Raw genomic sequence first — 15021 nt, 5'->3', positions numbered from 1 at the left:
AAGGACACCAAGGGCTTCCAGGAAAGAAGTCGGCACCTCAAAAACGTGGATTTGGGGTGAAATTAGCGGGGGTAGAAAAGATCAAGGTTTTGGATTGGGGAAGATAAGAGATGGTGGCGAACAGCCGTTTTAAAGACCTGGAGGGAGGAGTGAGATTGAAGAGCGTGAGGGAGTTTGTTCCAGAGGTGGGAGAAAAGAGGAATGAAGGAGTGAAGGTGAGCAGAGAGTCTTGATTTTGGCAGTTTAACCATAAGAGGGTTGCAGGCAGATCTTGTGCGACCTGTAGGAATATTTGGGGGACAGAGCCCAGAGAGAGCTGGGGGAGCAAGGCCGGAGAGGAGTCTGTAGAAGATGGAAAGACCACCAACCTGCCTGCGGTGAGTAAGTGAAAGGCCCTCGGAGATGGCGTCATCGCGGGAGATTCCAATGATTCTGAACGCTTTGGTTTCAACAGCGTGAAGACGAGCTGGGTGTGAGGCAGGAGCACCAGCCCAGAGGGGAGAGCAGTACTCCATTGAGCTGCGGATGAAAGCCTTGTATGTGGCGAGGAGCTCAGGTGTGCCAAGGAAGGACTTCGCACGACGGAGGATGCCCAATCGGCGACTGGCTTTGGAGGCCAGCTTGGAAATGTGGTTTTCACAGGAAAGATCATGGCAGATAGTGAGACCCAAAAGCTTGAGTGACAGAACTTCTTGGAGAGGATTATTCAGAAAGTAGATGGGAGGGTTGTCCAGTCGGTCTTTTCGGAGAGACATCGTAAGAGTGTGAGATTTGTCAGGATTGAAAGACATGTTCCACTTGTTTGCCCAGTCTGTGATTTTGTCCAGGTCTGCAGAGAGTGCGGAGGCTGCAGATGAAATGAACTGCAATGAATGTAGCTGCTGAACTGCTGAATGAACTGCTGCAATGAACGTAGAGCAGCAATGAAGGCTGGAAAGGGTGGAAATGCGAATGGTTCGGTGGATGTGTGGAGTATCGTTGAGAGAGAGGAAGACAAATGATGAATTGCGAAAGATGATGGGAATAGAGCCTGTGATTGATGCTGTGAAGAGGAACAGGTTGAGATGGTTTGGTCATGTGTTGAGGAAGGATGAAAGTGACTGGTTGAGAAGAGTGATGGAAATGAATGCAGAAGGAAGTAGAGGACGGGGAAGACCGAGAAAGACTTGGGTAAAGATGGTCGAAGAAAAAATGTGGGCAAGGGGGTTAACAAGGGGAGATGCAGAAAATAGGGCAAAATGGAGAACATCGTCATGGGGACCGCAAGGCTAACCCCCGCTCTTGCAGGGAAAATGGCCTTGAAATGCCTGTTGTTGTTGTTGTTGTTGTTGTTGTTATTGTTGTTGTTGTTGTTGGAGGTAACCAGATTACGAATACCGAGCGAGTTATGATTTCAACAGTGGAATGAGCTGAAATATGACATGTGACTTCTTTATTTTACCATTTCTTCCTCTGCATTCCAGACTCAGGCAATATATTGTACACACAGAATAAAACATAATAGACTTTGAAATCACTCAAAAATGTTGATTACAAGCAGAATTATGGTGAAAAACGTTAAAACCTCGTCAGATCAGATATCGCTGGGTAAATCTTGGATTTATGAAATTAATGATGTTTCAGTGCGGGGGGAATCATGCATTTTCTCACTCCTCGGACTTTACTGAACACAGAAAATATATATATGTATATATCGTCTAGTAGGAAGACTAGGTCCCTCTGCACCCCCCGGAGATATACTTCTAATCAGTGTTTCTAGATTGGAAAAAATGTGTAGAAAATGACTAGCTATGGCCCCAAGCTGAAAAAATGTCCCACATACCATTTTTATGCAAATTACTGCTGCAAATTTTATGCAAAATTATGCAAATTTTATGCAAATTTTTGATGAGGAGTAGAGTTGAGGGGTCTTTGAGGGCTTCATCGAGGTGCTCTCGGTTGCAAGACTGGGTCATTCTGAGAAGCACAGCAGGGTCAGAGATCATGATGTTCTCCTCCTCAGTGAATCTCTCCATCAACAGCCTCTCCATTGCCTCACACACTGTTTTGAGGCAAAAGAGGGACTTTGCGTAGGCCTTTCCACTGAGAACGCCTTTGAGAGATCCACTTGTTACTAGTTGTGCCTCAAAGAGAATCTCTGCATATCCAGAACCACGCATCTTGTGTCCAGTGAGCATCCCGATGTAGTTCATGGATGTGTGGAAGGGTCCAATCGTTACTACATGACTAGCAAATTCATTTGGCCAGCGCCAGATGATGGGAAGGGCTTTCATGCAGACACCCAGATCAAATGTATTCAGGACCCATCTCTGACCCACCTCAGCAGTTGCTGCCTCGGAACGCTTCAGTAGCTCACGAACAACTGCGTTGTCTGTGATCGGTCTGTGCCTGGTGCCTGCATGGCATGGCAATGGCCTGCAGCCTGTGCCTGGGCTAGGGGGTTTCACCTCTGCAACTGGTTCTCCCCCACCCAGCAAATCAACAGTCGACTACTGCACGCCTATCCACCAACCGATCACAGACAACGCAGTTGTTCGTGAGCTACTGAAGCGTTCCGAGGCAGCAACTGCTGAGGTGGGTCAGAGATGGGTCCTGAATACATTTGATCTGGGTGTCTGCATGAAAGCCCTTCCCATCATCTGGCGCTGGCCAAATGAATTTGCTAGTCATGTAGTAACGATTGGACCCTTCCACACATCCATGAACTACATCGGGATGCTCACTGGACACAAGATGCGTGGTTCTGGATATGCAGAGATTCTCTTTGAGGCACAACTAGTAACAAGTGGATCTCTCAAAGGTGTTCTCAGTGGAAAGGCCTACGCAAAGTCCCTCTTTTGCCTCAAAACAGTGTGTGAGGCAATGGAGAGGCTGTTGATGGAGAGATTCACTGAGGAGGAGAACATCATGATCTCTGACCCTGCTGTGCTTCTCAGAATGACCCAGTCTTGCAACCGAGAGCACCTCGATGAAGCCCTCAAAGACCCCTCAACTCTACTCCTCATCAAAAATTTGCATAAAATTTGCATAATTTTGCATAAAATTTGCAGCAGTAATTTGCATAAAAATGGTATGTGGGACATTTTTTCAGCTTGGGGCCATAGCTAGTCATTTTCTACACATTTTTTCCAATCTAGAAACACTGATTAGAAGTATATCTCCGGGGGGTGCAGAGGGACCTAGTCTTCCTACTAGACTACTTTCAGTTGGGTGGAAAGGGTTGAAGATGTGTGGTTGAGGGGGGGGGGGGGGGGTGGGGAAGGGGGTTTAAACGCTTGAAGCGAGGAGGGCATTGATGCCTGAGGTTTGGGAGGGGAAGGGTGAGGACTTCGGGTTGGGTGGGGGTGGAGGTGGGGGTGGGAGGGAGTAAAGATGGGACAGAGTTGGGAGGAGGAATTTGAGAATTTTTTTTGGGGGGAGGGGGAGAAAGTGAGGTTGAGGACTTTGGGTTGGGATAGGGAGGAGGGGAGGGGTTGGGGACTTGTAGAAGAAAGGGATTAAGGACTTGAAGTGACATTTTATATTACGCTGAATCTCCACGGGTCCCTGCCATTAGCATTATGCTGTCATATTCCCAACAAATTCCACAAATATTCCACATTCTATTGGGAACGAATTCCCTTACAACAGCCCTGTGGAACCGGGTTATCTGTTCGTCGGAAAAAAACAAAATCAACAATAACTACATCAATCCATGGTAAATAAAAGGTTAACACTATTAACACTATGATATGTGATGATCATATGACATACAATGATTTATGTTGTTCGCCAGTGATTGTCTATTTCAACATGCCATACACTATACAGTGGAGTAAACACCCGGTGACGTTTACCTCAAGTATCTCCCAGTGACGTGATTTTCAGGTTCGTCTTACCGTCGGTCCCGACCAACCAAAGGCAAAGGGCAACGTCAAACGTGTGGTTACTTCTACTAGTACAGTATTCTAATTTTTATAAACACTTCACTAATGTCGCTTATATTACAAGTCATTCAAATATTTAACATCATTCATACACCTAAACTCGCTTTATACGGAAAAAACTGCACTTTAACCTCTAAAAGAAAAGGCATAACTTAAAACACTACCGGACTGTACGCGACATGATGTTTCAACCTTGACCCCGGAACCGGAAGTGACGACAAAGTGTTTTTTCTCGGAAACACGGAAACACAAAAACCCGATAATATAATATAGCATAAATCCAAATACTGTTTAATATATTGATTAATACAATAAATTCTCCTCACATTAAATTTTCCTTTCTAATATCTAACGTACTATTGGTACTGTATATACTGTACTTGGTGGATTAGCCGCTAGGCCTCCATGGAGGATCTCGCCGACGGTTCAGGCCCTGTGATCCGAGAGGCCGTTCCATGACGCGATTCGTGAAATAATAGTCCCACATTTGGTTCTACATGTGTTACGAGCTTCATTGAATGCTCTCGATCGATTAAAGCGGAAACGTCACTTCCGCCCCATATACGTTTATGAGGGTGACATGGCAGGATTATTCATTCGTTTTTACTTTTACATTTTACAAGCGAACAGTTCGAAGGAAATTTTTAATCCCTGCCTTAACCTGCAGGGGGCACTGCATCAGCGGCACGGCGGCTCAGCCAATGATGCTACCTGGCAGCCACGTGCTGCATTCGAAAGAGTTAGGAGAACTTCCAATAGCGGAGGGTATCGATCTCGGGTGAGCAATGGATTTTGGAGGGAGTGGAGGAAGTGAAGAAGCAGCTAGAAGATTTAAGGGATGATAATTATCTCCAGATCCGGATAATATTAATAGGATAATATGTATCCGAGAGTATTGAGAGAGGTGGCAGAGCAGGTAAATGAGCTGTTAACGGATATATTTAACAACTCGTTGGAGTCAGGACAGGTAGCCTACCCGAGGATTGGAGAAGAGCAAATGTGAGACCGTTATTACCTGCGCTACCGAAAATGGATCGAGGTTATGTTATCACTTATCTTATCAGTGTGAGTTATCACACATGTATAAATGTCTGTCTGTCTGTTTCTGTTTGTTACTTGGCCAAAAAAAAAAAGTTTTGCAAGTATGTTGATCACTCGTGTGTGTGTGTGTGGCGTGTGTGTGTGTGTGTGTGTGTGTGTGTGTGTGTGTGTGTGTGTGTGTGTGTGTGTGTGTGTGTGTGTGTGTGTGTGTGTGTGTGTGTGTGTGTGTGTGTGTGTGTGTGTGTGTGTGTGTGTGTGTGTGTGTGTGTGTGTCTGTGTCTTTGTTTGTTTGTGTTTGTTTGTCTGTCCGCTCACTTATACTTGCCTACAGGTCACAATTTTAAACCGATCTTCACGAAACTTTACCAAATGGTAGAGTTCGTGGTCCGACAAAATCCTATATATTTTTGGGGTCAAAAGGTCAACATAGGCCAAAGGTCAACCACTTTTTTCAAATTCCTAAAATCCTCAACTTTCATCCGATTGACTTGAAATTTGAATAGGATATACATATCGGCAAACTGAATTCAACCACCAACTATTTTTGAGATCAACATAGGCCAAAAGGTCAATATAGGCCAAAGGTCAACCACTTTTTTCAAATTTCTAAAATCCTCAATTTTCATCGGATTGATTTGAAATTTGAATAGGACATACATGTCAGCGAATTGAATTCAACCACCAACTATTTTTTGAGATCAGCATAGGCCAAAAGGTCAGCATAAGCCAAAGGTCAACAACCATTTCGAATTTCTAAAATCCTCAATTTTCATCCGATTGACTTGAAATTTGAAGAGGATTTACATATCGGATCACTGAATTCAACCACCAACTATTTTTGAGATTAGCTTAGGTCAAAAGGTCAACATAGGCCAAAGGTAAACCACTTTTTTCAAGTTTCTAAAATCCTCAATTTTCATCCGATTGACTTGAAATTTGAATAGGATTTACATATTGGCTTACTGAATTCAACCACCGACTATTTTTGAGATCAGCGTAGGCGAAAAGGTCAACCACTTTTTTTTGAATTTCTAAAATCCTCAATTTTCATCCGATTCACTTGAAATTTGAATAGGATTTACATATCAGCAAACTGAATTCAACCACCAACTATTTTTGAGATCAGCATAGGCCAAAAGGTCAACATAGGCCAAAGGTCAACAAAAATTTCAAATTCTAAAATCCTTAATTTTCATCCGAATCACTTGAAATTTGAGTTGGATTTACATATCAGCTAACTGAATTCAACCACCAACTATTTTTGAGATCAGCATAGGCCAAAGGTCAATGACGATTTCAAATTTCTAAAATCCTCAATTTTCATCCGATTCACTTGAAATTTGAATGGCATTTACATGTCAGCAAAGTGAATTGAACCACCAACTATTTTTGAGATTAGCATAGGCCAAAAGGTCAACAACAATTTAAAATTTCTAAAATCCTTAATTTTCATCTGATTGACTTGAAATTTGAAAAGGATTTAAACATCGGCAAACTAAATTCAACCACCAACTATTTTTGAGATCATCATAGGCCAAAAGGTCAACATAGGCCAAAGGTCAACAATTTCAGATTTCTAAAATCCTCAATTTTCATCTGATTGACTTGGAATTTGAATAGGATTTTCATTTCTGCCAACTGAATTCAACCACCAACTATTTTTGAGATCACCTTTGGCCAAAAGAGCAACGTAGGCAAAAGGTCAACAACAATTTCAAATTTCTAAAATCCTCAATTTTCATCCGAATCACTTGAAATTTCAATTGGATTTACATATTAGCTAACTGAATTCAACCACCAACTATTTTTGAGATCGGCATAGGCCAAAAGGTCAACATAGGCCAAAGATCAATGGCAATTTCAAATTTCTAAAATCCTCAATTTTCATCCGATTCACTTGAAATTTGAATGGCATTTACATGTCAGCAAAGCGAATTGAACCACCAACTATTTTTGAGATTAGCATAGGCCAAAAGGTCAACGTATGCCAAAGGTCAACAACAATTTAAAATTTCTAAAATCCTTAATTTTCATCCGATTGACTTGAAATTTGAAAAGGATTTAAACATCGGCAAACTGAATTCAACCACCAACTATTTTTGAGATCATCATAGGCCAAAAGGTCAACATAGGCCAAAGGTCAACAATTTCAGATTTCTAAAATCCTCAATTTTCATCTGATTTACTTGGAATTTGAATGTGATTTTCATATTTGCTAACTGAATTCAACCACCTTAATTTTTGAGATCAGCATAGGCCAAAAGGTCAACGTAGGCCAAAGGTCAACCACTTTTTTTTTTAAATTCTAAAATCCTCAGTTTTAATCCGATTGACTTGAAATTTGAATAGGATTTTCATTTCTGCCAACTGAATTCAACCACCAACTATTTTTGAGATCACCTTCGGCCAAAAGAGCAACGTAGGCAAAAGGTCAACAATTTCAAATTTCTAAAATCCTCAATTTTCATCCGATTCACTTGAAATTTGAATGAGATTTACATATCAGTTAACTGAATTCAACCATCAACTATTTTTGAGATCAGCATAGGCCAAAGGTCAACCAATTTTTTCAAATTTCTAAAATCCTCAATTTTCATCCGATTGACTTGAAATTTGTAAAGGATTTGCACATCAGGTCACTGAATTCAATCACTAATTATTTTTGAGGTCAAAAGGATGCTCTACCGAGTGCCATTCTACTTTGTTCTGTTTTGCCAAGTGTCACTCCATGAGTGATTTTTCATCTGTCTGTTTCTGTTTGTCTGTCTGTTTCTGTTTGTCTGTCTGTTTCTGTTTGTCCGTCTGTTTCTGTTTGTCTCTCTGTCTTTTTTTTTTTTGTATACTGAATCGAGGCTCGTGAAAGAGCTAACATTTACTTCACAAACAAATCAACCAGACAAACAAAATATATAAAAAGAGGGAGCGGAAGACAAGATGGGGAGAGAAGGGGAAGCACACAAACACAACATTTAAGAGCAGGGAGATGTGTGGGAGGGAGAGGGCTTGGGGGGAGGAGGCATGGGAAGGGGGGGGGGGGCGGGAGAAGTATAAAACACAAGGACACCAAGGACTTCCAGGACAGAAGTTGGTATTTCAAAAAAGTGGAATTGGGGTGAAATTAGCGGGGGTAGAAAAGATCAAGGTTTTGGATGGGGGAAGATAAGAGATGGTGGTGAACAGCTGTTTTAAAGACCTGGAGGGTGGAGTAGGATTGAAGAGAGTGAGGGAGTTTGTTCCAGAGGCGGGAGAAAAGAGGAATGAATGAGTGAAGATGAGCAGAGAGTCTTGATTTTGGCAGTTTAACCATAAGAGGGTTGCAGGCAGATCTTGTGCGACCTGTAGGAATATTTGCGGGACAGAGCCCAGAGAGAGCTGGGGGGGGCAGGGCCAGAGAGGAGTCGGTAGAAGACGGAAAGACCACCAACCTGCCTGCGGTGAGTGAGTGAGAGGCCCTTGGAGTTAGCTTCATCGCGGGAGATTCCAATGATTCTGAACGCTTTGGTTTCAACAGCGTGAAGAAGAGCTAGGTGTGAGGCAGGAGCACCAGCCCAGAGGGGAGAGCTGTATTCCATTGAGCTGCGGATGAAAGGCTTGTCTGTTTGCCTGTCTGTTTCTGTTTGTCTGTCTGCCTGTTTCTGTTTGTCTGTCTGTTTCTGTCTGCCTGTCTCTTTCTGTTTGTCTGTTTCTGTTTGTCTCTCTGTCTGTCTGTTTAGTTCTGTTTGTCTGTCTGCCTGTCTGTTTCTGTTTGTCTGTCTGTTTCTGTCTGCCTGTCTGTTTCTGTTTGTCTGTCTGTCTATTTATTTCTGTTTGTCTGTCTGTTTCTGTTTGTCTGTCTGTCTGTTTATTTGTTTTGCTGTCTGTTTCTGTTTGTCTGTCTGTCTGTTACTTGCAAGATCGAAGATTATTAACTTGAAAATCAAACAGCAATTACATAGTGCATCACTGAATTGGGAAAGCAAATATATTTAGGTCAAAAGGTCAAAGGTCAACTCAAGGTCAAACTTCTAAAATAATCAATTTTCATCTGAAAAATAATCAATTTTCATCCGATTGACCTGAGCATAGATCAAGATCGCTAATTTTAATCAAAACGAAATGGACAAGTTGAACTATTCATGGCAACTTCTTTGGGTGTGGAGGAGAGGGGTTAGGTGGGGGAGGGTTGGGGAGGGGGTGTGCAAGTATTGTGATTTTGGATTTCAGGATTTTGCAAGTATTGTGCTCTCTCTGCATGACGTGCCATTCTTGTTTGGTTGTGAACAAGATCTTCTCAAAAAGTTATGGACGGATTCGGTCGAAACTTGGTGGAGAGGTTGGGTGTGTGACAAGGAAGATTTGGTGAAGATTCAAATCGAGATACGAGTTTGTTAAATTATAAAGTGATTTTTCACTATTGAGTGATATGGCTAAAAACGATATATATCGTGATATTTCAAAAAGTTGTGGACGGATTATGACAAAACTTTGTGGATGAGTTGTTTGGTGACTAGAACAAGTCCATTCGATTTTGGTTCATGTCCGAATCCAGATCCGGTCTACCAGTGGGATATAAAACATAAACTGTTAACCTGGCGGAGGTATGCTCGCTACCGAATGCCAATTGTAGTTTTCACAGTTTTGCACAGGTTCAGATTTTATCTTCCCCAAACAAATTTTTTGCATACTCTTCTGCTGGCCACAATAAGTGTGAGATGATGATGATTACAGATATATATATATATATATATGTCGGATCGAAACACAACAACGTAATGACGATGACGTAGTCGATTTTGATTGGTTAATTTGCTGTGCTTCATCACGTACAGTTTTGTGAGATGATAATAACGGATAGATAAGTGGAATCCCATCGGATCCACTTTACACAGCCTAACAACATCAGCCGGATCCAGTGAAACCAAACTCCATTTTGTATTTTTTTCAAGTCGTATTTTCAAGTGCAGTGTCAGGGATCAAAACAACCAGAGCCAGGGGAATGTCCCCCATTACGCGGTCAAATCGCACCATGTTTGTACTGAAAACCTCATCCAGAAGAGACCATCGACCTCCCAGGAAAGGCTGACCATTTGAATGACCTGTGGGGTGTAACCAAACATGGCGACAATACACGAGGTCCAAACTCCAAGAGGCTGCTGTGTTCGCCGTGGAATGGACTGGTGCCGTGTCCTACCAACTACAGGAGAATCTCGGAGGAGGGACAGGGTGAGGGAGGGTCCATGGTTTGGTTCCTACCAGATAGGTGGAGAGCACTGCACGGAGAATGCGAATGTCGAAACCTTGTTTGTAAATAAGTACATAAAGTGTGACGTCAGAAGATTTGTATCTGATATTCTCGACGAGGGAATTATTTTTTTAATTATCAATCTATTTAATAAATTGGATGCAGAATAGCTTAGAGACATGTGGATTCACCTATAAGCTGGTTGGCCTGGGTTCGAATCCCGACCCAGTCACCCAGCTGTAAACTCTTATCCTTGTTACGCTGCATACGAAGAAGAAGAATCCAGGGGTGTGTTCCATTACCAAGCAGCTTGTAGAGCGCTCGCCAAGCGGCTTAAGCACGCAAGCAAGCAGTCCAACGGAACGGAACATAAATTAAGAATCGATCTGATAAGCATGATAACTTTGTTTGACAGTTAACCTAAATCCGAACTATTTGTGTAGTTTGAAATCTCGGCTTGGTAGGTGGGATACGAAATATTTACAAAATGCAGGACGATCGATGATCGGCAACTCATATCTTAATCGATTCCTAGCTGATCGATTGATCTCGTTCATTCCCACTAACTGACTGTTAGCTATAGGCGGCTAACACAAAAACGCGTTCACCTAGTGATACAAGTATGAAATTTGGCAGTTATGCTCGTATGTAGACGCTCTGTAAATCCAGCCGATTAGCCAACTCGAAAGTCAACAAAATTGCGGCCATTTTGAAAACAATAATTAGGTAATTTTGAAAAAAATGGTACCCAAATTTTCTAAAAATGTGCCATAAACTTTTTAATAATTAATTTGGGACGTACGGGTATCAAAACAAAATCGCAGAACCACATATTATCTATAAGAAGTTAAAATTTTCCATTTATGTTAATAAGCTAAAGTTTATGGCTCATTTCAGCAATTTTGGCAGCCATTTTGAAAATAATGGCCGCCATGTTGAATTTCGAGTTGGCTAATCGACTGGATTTAAAGAGTGTCTATATAATAACATAACTGCCATATTTCATGCTTGTATCACAATGCGAACGACTCACCCTAATAATGGGTGTTGGCTATAGCTATGTCTGTATTTTATAAGGTAAATGTCCAAACGTCGGACATTATTTATTTCTCCAAAGCAATTGTCCTGTCCAACTGGAGATAACATTTGACCTTTGAAGCTACTGAACGTGGCAGATTTTAGGAGCTGGGTTTCTGGGCGTTATAGCCGCAGCGTGCGGTTACCACCTCAGCCCGGTCGGTAGTCTGAGACCATTTACGACAGGTCGTAAAGTGCTTTATTGCCGTGCCCTTTATTTCCATCAGCGGTGTTTCCGGGTGCCATAACCCCCGGGTTTTACTTATCTTCGGACTGGCCTAAGGGTCAATGTTTTCATGCCAGGGCGAGGTCACTCTCCCCGCACAAGACCCCGGTGGACCGACGAGAGGATGTGTACGCCGCGCACCACCCTATGGTATCTCGTGCATCGACCATAAAGCATCGGAGTGCAGCCAAATGAAGCGTTTGCTAATCTTGTGATTTTATGGCACATCCATGATCCATCGACCGATGGTCGTTCCCAGCAGGTGGCGACACGCGGAGAGCACGTGTACCGTATGTCCGCCGTCGGGAGAGGGACGTGTGCGATGATTCCCTCCATGGCGCTGGCCCGTTTCATGACCTGTTTCTAATGAATTCCCTCGCATTTTCTCAGGAGGGAGAACGTCTAATGCTTTGCACGTGTACGCGCATTCCACGTGTCGCGGCTCAAGGCGCACGTTCCTGGGAACGGTGTGACGTCACAGCATGAACCGTGACCCCTGACGACGGGGCCTCGCGCCACGGGAGGAGATTCTAATCTCGAATTGTATCGTTTCGTTACGGACAAAGGATCCGTCTGATAAACGTCTTCAGTCGCGTACGGAAGGTCGGTCCCTCGTGCTGATTTCCTGCTGTGTCTGCACAGATACATCGATTCTGCTTGATGTTCGAACAGTACTGTAAATAAATGTAAAATAAACAAGAATTGCACTCGATAGAGAGCATACCTCCACCAGGTAGAATAGTTAACGTTTCACATCATGCCGTGAACAGGTCGGATCTGGATTCGGGCCTGAACCAAAATCGAATCGGCTTCTTCTTGTCACCAACCCAACTCATCCACCAAATTTTATCACAACACGTCTGCAACTTTTTCAGATATCATGCTGTATATAATTTTTGGCCCCATCTTTGAATGGTGAAAAATCACTTAACAAAATTTTTTTTTGTATCGTATCCGGTTCCGGATTTTCACCAAAATCGAATCGATTTGTTTATGTCACATACCTAACCTGTCCACCAAGTTTCGTCCGAATCCGTCCACAACTTTTAGAGATATCATGCAATGTATCGTTTTTGGCACTATTTCTCAATGGTGAAGAATCACTTTTAAAAAATTTAAATATACTCTCTGATCCGGATTCGAATCTTCACCAAAATGAAATCAATTTTTCATTGTCATACACCCAACCAGTCCACCAAGTTGCGTCCAAATCCGTTCATAACTTTTTCAGATATCATGCCGTGTATAATTTTTGGCCCCATCTTTCAATGGTGCAGAATCACTTTAAAAATTTTTTTAAATATCGTAACCGGATCTGGATTTTCACCAAAATCGAATCGATTTGTTTATGCCACATACCTAACCTGTCCACCAAGTTTCCTCCGAATCCGTCGACAACTTTTAGAGATATCATGCTATGTATTGTTTTTGGCACTATTTCTCAATGGTGAAGAATCAAATAAAACTTTTAAATATACTCTCTGGTCCGGATTCAAATCTTCAACAAAATTGAATCAATTTTTCCTTGTCATACACGCAAGCTGTCCACCAAGTTTCGTCCGAATCCGTCCATAACTTTTTGAGATATTGTGCTATATATCGTTTTGGCCCTATCGCTCAATGGTGAAGAATCACATAAAGATTTTAAATAAACCCTCTGATCCGAATTCGAATCTTCACCAAAATTAAATCAATTCGTCCTTGTCACACACCCAACCTGTCCACCAAGTTTCGTCCGAATCTGTCCATAACTTTTTGAGATATTGTGCTATATATCGTTTTGGCCCTATCGCTCAATGGTGAAGAATCACATAAAGATTTTAAATAAACCCTCTGATCCGAATTCGAATCTTCACCAAAATTAAATCAATTCGTCCTTGTCACACACCCAACCTGTCCACCAAGTTTCGTCCGAATCCGTCCATAACTTTTTGAGATATTGTGCTATATATCGTTTTGGCCCTATCGCTCAATGGTGAAGAATCACATAAAGATTTTAAATAAACCCTCTGATCCGAATTCGAATCTTCACCAAAATTAAATCAATTCGTCCTTGTCACACACCCAACCTGTCCACCAAGTTTCGTCCGAATCTGTCCATAACTTTTTGAGATATTGTGCTATATATCGTTTTGGCCCTATCGCTCAATGGTGAAGAATCACATAAAGATTTTAAATAAACCCTCTGATCCGAATTCGAATCTTCACCAAAATTAAATCAATTCGTCCTTGTCACACACCCAACCTGTCCACCAAGTTTCGTCCGAATCCGTCCATAACTTTTTGAGATATTGTGCTATATATCGTTTTGGCCCTATCGCTCAATGGTGAAGAATCACATAAAGATTTTAAATAAACCCTCTGATCCGAATTCGAATCTTCACCAAAATTAAATCAATTCGTCCTTGTCACACACCCAACCTGTCCACCAAGTTTCGTCCGAATCTGTCCATAACTTTTTGAGATATTGTGCTATATATCGTTTTGGCCCTATCGCTCAATGGTGAAGAATCACATAAAGATTTTAAATAAACCCTCTGATCCGAATTCGAATCTTCACCAAAATTAAATCAATTCGTCCTTGTCACACACCCAACCTGTCCACCAAGTTTCGTCCGAATCTGTCCATAACTTTTTGAGATATTGTGCTATATATCGTTTTGGCCCTATCGCTCAATGGTGAAGAATCACATAAAGATTTTAAATAAACCCTCTGATCCGAATTCGAATCTTCACCAAAATTAAATCAATTCGTCCTTGTCACACACCCAACCTGTCCACCAAGTTTCGTCCGAATCTGTCCATAACTTTTTGAGATATTGTGCTATATATCGTTTTGGCCCTATCGCTCAATGGTGAAGAATCACATAAAGATTTTAAATAAACCCTCTGATCCGAATTCGAATCTTCACCAAAATTAAATCAATTCGTCCTTGTCACACACCCAACCTGTCCACCAAGTTTCGTCCGAATCCGTCCATAACTTTTTGAGATATTGTGCTATATATCGTTTTGGCCCTATCGCTCAATGGTGAAGAATCACATAAAGATTTTAAATAAACCCTCTGATCCGAATTCGAATCTTCACCAAAATTAAATCAATTCGTCCTTGTCACACACCCAACCTGTCCACCAAGTTTCGTCCGAATCTGTCCATAACTTTTTGAGATATTGTGCTATATATCGTTTTGGCCCTATCGCTCAATGGTGAAGAATCACATAAAGATTTTAAATAAACCCTCTGATCCGAATTCGAATCTTCACCAAAATTAAATCAATTCGTCCTTGTCACACACCCAACCTGTCCACCAAGTTTCGTCCGAATCTGTCCATAACTTTTTGAGATATTGTGCTATATATCGTTTTGGCCCTATCGCTCAATGGTGAAGAATCACATAAAGATTTTAAATAAACCCTCTGATCCGAATTCGAATCTTCACCAAAATTAAATCAATTCGTCCTTGTCACACACCCAACCTGTCCACCAAGTTTCGTCCGAATCTGTCCATAACTTTTTGAGATATTGTGCT

At 41.8% G+C, this 15021-nt stretch overlaps 1 protein-coding gene across 4 annotated transcripts in view; it reads right to left on the bottom strand.

Moving 5' to 3' along the window:
* RRP8 (ribosomal RNA processing 8) overlaps positions 1–15021 on the bottom strand; it is a 58289-nt gene that overhangs the window by 30457 nt on the left and 12811 nt on the right. Inside the window, exon 1 of one of the 4 annotated variants that reach the window (XM_068132214.2) lies at positions 3837–4139. The exons of 1 other annotated variant lie outside the window; for it this stretch is intronic. The gene's annotated coding sequence lies outside the window, so the exon portion shown is untranslated. Of the gene's footprint in view, positions 1–3836; positions 4140–15021 lie in introns of those variants that run through there. 2 more of the 4 variants (XM_068132215.2, XM_078766134.1) reach the window with 2 other exon arrangements.

Source organism: Myxine glutinosa, chromosome 12 (assembly GCF_964187855.1).
Source record: "Myxine glutinosa chromosome 12, kmMyxGlut1.1, whole genome shotgun sequence".
Classification (NCBI taxonomy): domain Eukaryota; kingdom Metazoa; phylum Chordata; class Myxini; order Myxiniformes; family Myxinidae; genus Myxine; species Myxine glutinosa.
Note: the sequence above shows the minus strand (reverse complement) of the source record. Positions and strands in the feature narration are given on the sequence as shown.